Raw genomic sequence first — 4,134 nt, 5'->3', positions numbered from 1 at the left:
GAGATCCGGTTAGGGTTACGATTGGACCTAGGATTAGGGTTATGTTGAGGGCTAGGGTTAGAGATCCGGTTAGGGTTACGATTGGACCTAGGGTTAGGGTTATGTTGAGGGCTAGGGTTAGAGATCCGGTTAGGGTTACGATTGGACCTAGGGTTAGGGTTATGTTGAGGGCTAGGGTTAGAGATCCGGTTAGGGTTACGATTGGACCTAGGGTTAGGGTTACGTTGAGGGCTAGGGTTAGAGATCCGGTTGGGGTTACGATTGGACCTAGGTTTAGGGTTATGTTGAGGGCTAGCGTTAGAGATCCGGTTAGGGTTACGATTGGACCTAGGGTTAGGGTTATGTTGAGGGCTAGGGTTACGGATCCGGTTAGGGTTACGATTGGACCTAGGGTTAGGGTTATGTTGAGGGCTAGTTTTAGGGATCCGGTTAGGGTTACGATTGGACCTAGGGTTAGGGTTATGTTGAGGGCTAGGGTTAGAGATCCGGTTAGGGTTACGATTGGACCTAGGGTTAGGGTTATGTTGAGGGCTAGGGTTAGAGATCCGGTTAGGGTTACGATTGGACCTAGGGTTTGGGTTATGTTGAGGGCTAGGGTTAGGGATCCGGTTAGGGTTACGATTGGACCTAGGGTTAGGGTTATGTTGAGGGCTAGGGTTAGAGAGACGGTTAGGGTTACGATTGGACCTAGGGTTAGGGTTATGTTGAGGGCTAGGGTTTGAGATCCGGTTAGGGTTACGATTGGACCTAGGGTTAGGGTTATGTTGAGGGCTAGGGTTAGGGATCCGGTTAGGGTTACGATTGGACCTAGGGTTAGGGTTATGTTGAGGGCTAGGGTTAGAGAGACGGTTAGGGTTACGATTGGACCTAGGGTTAGGGTTATGTTGAGGGCTAGGGTTTGAGATCCGGTTAGGGTTACGATTGGACCTAGGGTTAGGGTTATGTTGAGGGCTAGGTTTAGAGATCCGGTTAGGGTTACGATTGGACCTAGGGTTAGGGTTATGTTGAGGGCTAGGGTTAGAGATCCGGTTAGGGTTACGATTGGACCTAGGGTTAGGGTTATGTTGAGGGCTAGGGTTAGAGATCCGGTTAGGGTTACGATTGGACCTAGGGTTAGGGTTATGTTGAGGGCTAGGGTTAGAGATCCGGTTAGGGTTACGATTGGACCTAGGGTTAGGGTTATGTTGAGGGCTAGGGTTAGAGATCCGTTTAGGGTTACGATTGGACCTAGAGTTAGGGTTATGTTGAGGGCTAGGGTTAGAGATCCGGTTAGGGTTACAATTGGACCTAGGGTTAGGGTTATGTTGAGGGCTAGGCTTAGAGATCCGGTTAGGGTTACGATTGGACCTAGGGTTAGGGTTATGTTGAGGTCTAGGGTTAGTGAGACGGTTAGGGTTACGATTGGTCCTAGGGTTAGGGTTATGTTGAGGGCTAGGCTTAGAGATCCGGTTAGGGTTACGATTGGACCTAGGGTTAGGGTTATGTTGTGGGCTAGGGTTAGAGATCCGGTTAGGGTTACGATTGGACCTAGGGTTAGGATTATGTTGAGGGCTAGGGTTAGAGATCCGGTTAGGGTTACGATTGGACCTAGGGTTAGGGTTATGTTGAGGGCTAGGGTTAGAGATCCGGTTAGGGTTACAATTGGACCTAGGGTTAGGGTTATGTTGAGGGCTAGGGTTAGAGATCCGGTTAGGGTTACGATTGGACCTAGGGTTAGGGTTATGTTGAGGGCTAGGGTTAGAGATCCGGTTAGGGTTACGATTGGACCTAGGGTTAGGGTTATGTTGAGGGCTAGGGTTAGAGATCCGGTTAGGGTTACGATTGGACCTAGGGTTAGGGTTATGTTGAGGGCTAGGGTTAGAGATCCGGTTAGGGTTACGATTGGACCTAGGGTTAGGGTTATGTTGAGGGCTAGGGTTAGAGATCCGGTTAGGGTTACGATTGGACCTAGGGTTAGGGTTATGTTGAGGGCTAGGGTTAGAGATCCGGTTAGGGTTACGATTGGACCTAGGGTTAGGGTTATGTTGTGGGCTAGGGTTAGTGAGACGGTTAGGGTTACGATTGGACCTAGGGTTAGGGTTATGTTGAGGGCTAGGGTTAGAGATCCGGTTAGGGTTATGATTGGACCTAGGGTTAGGGTTATGTTGAGGGCTAGGGTTAGAGATCCGGTTAGGGTTACGATTGGACCTACGGTTAGGGTTATGTTGAGGGCTAGGGTTAGAGATCCGGTTAGGGTTACGATTGGACCTAGGGTTAGGGTTATGTTGAGGGCTAGGGTAAGAGATCCGGTTAGGGTTACGATTGGACCTAGGGTTAGGGTTATGTTAAGGGCTAGGGTTAGAGATCCGGTTAGGGTTACGATTGGACCTAGGGTTAGGGTTATGTTGAGGGCTAGGGTTAGAGATCCGGTTAGGGTTACGATTGGACCTAGGGTTAGGGTTATGTTGAGGGCTAGGGTTAGAGATTCGGTTAGGGTTACGATTGGACCTAGGGTTAGGGTTATGTTGAGGGCTAGGGTTAGAGATCCGGTTAGGGTTACGATTGGACCTAGGGTTAGGGTTATGTTGAGGGCTAGGGTTAGAGATCCGGTTAGGGTTACGATTGGACCTAGGGTTAGGGTTATGTTGAGGGCTAGGGTTAGAGATCCGGTTAGGGTTACGATTGGACCTAGGGTTAGTGTTATGTTGAGGGCTAGGGTTAGAGATCCGGTTAGGGTTACGATTGGACCTAGGGTTAGGGTTATGTTGAGGGCTAGGGTTAGAGATCCGGTTAGGGTTACGATTGGACCTAGGGTTAGGGTTATGTTGAGGGCTAGGGTTAGAGATCCGGTTAGGGTTACGATTGGACCTAGGGTTAGGGTTATGTTGAGGGCTAGGGTTAGTGAGACGGTTAGGGTTACGATTGGACCTACGGTTAGGGTTATGTTGAGGGCTAGGGTTAGAGAGACGGTTAGGGTTACGATTGGACCTAGGGTTAGGGTTATGTTGAGGGCTAGGGTTAGAGATCCGGTTAGGGTTACGATTGGACCTAGGGTTAGGGTTATGTTGAGGGCTAGGGTTAGAGATCCGGTTAGGGTTACGATTGGACCTAGGGTTAGGGTTATGTTGAGGGCTAGCGTTAGAGATCCGGTTAGGGTTACGATTGGACCTAGGGTTAGGGTTATGTTGAGGGCTAGGGTAAGAGATCCGGTTAGGGCTACGATTGGACCTAGGGTTAGGGTTATGTTGAGGGCTAGGGTTAGAGATCCGGTTAGGGTTACGATTGGACCTAGGGTTAGGGTTATGTTGAGGGCTAGGGTTAGAGATCCGGTTAGGGTTACGATTGGACCTAGGGTTAGGGTTATGTTGAGGGCTAGGGTTAGAGATCCGGTTAGGGTTACGATTGGACCTAGGGTTAGGGTTATGTTGAGGGCTAGGGTTACAGATCCGGTTGGGGTTACGATTGCACCTAGGGTTAGGGTTACGTTGAGGGCTACGGTAGAGATCCGGTTAGGGTTACGATTGGACCTAGGGTTAGTGTTATGTTGAGGGATAGGGTTAGAGAGACGGTTAGGGTTACGATTGGACCTAGGGTTAGGGTTATGTTGAGGGCTAGGGTTAGAGATCCGGTTAGGGTTACGATTGCACCTAGGGTTAGGGTTATGTTGAGGGCTAGGGTAGAGATCCGGTTAGGGTTACGATTGGACCTAGGGTTAGTGTTATGTTGAGGGCTAGGGTTAGAGAGACGGTTAGGGTTACGATTGGACCTAGGGTTAGGGTTATGTTGAGGGCTAGGTTTAGAGATCCGGTTAGGGTTACGATTGGACCTAGGGTTAGGGTTATGTTGAGGTCTAGGGTTAGAGATCCGGTTAGGGTTACGATTGGACCTAGGGTTAGGGTTATGTTGAGGGCTAGGGTTAGAGATCCGGTTAGGGTTACGATTGGACCTAGGGTTAGGGTTATGTTGAGGGCTAGGGTTAGAGAGACGGTTAGGGTTACGATTGGACCTAGGGTTAGGGTTATGTTGAGGGCTAGGGTTAGAGATCCGGTTAGGGTTACGATTGGACCTAGGGTTAGGGTTATGTTGAGGGCTAGGGTTAGAGAGACGGTTAGGGTTACGATTGGACCTAGGGTTAGGGTTATGTTGAGGGCTAGG

Source organism: Miniopterus natalensis, chromosome 3 (genome assembly GCF_054644295.1).
Source record: "Miniopterus natalensis isolate mMinNat1 chromosome 3, mMinNat1.hap1, whole genome shotgun sequence".
In the NCBI taxonomy this organism is placed as follows: domain Eukaryota; kingdom Metazoa; phylum Chordata; class Mammalia; order Chiroptera; family Miniopteridae; genus Miniopterus; species Miniopterus natalensis.
The sequence above is the reverse complement of the archived record's forward strand: the minus strand, read 5'-3'. Positions refer to the sequence as shown.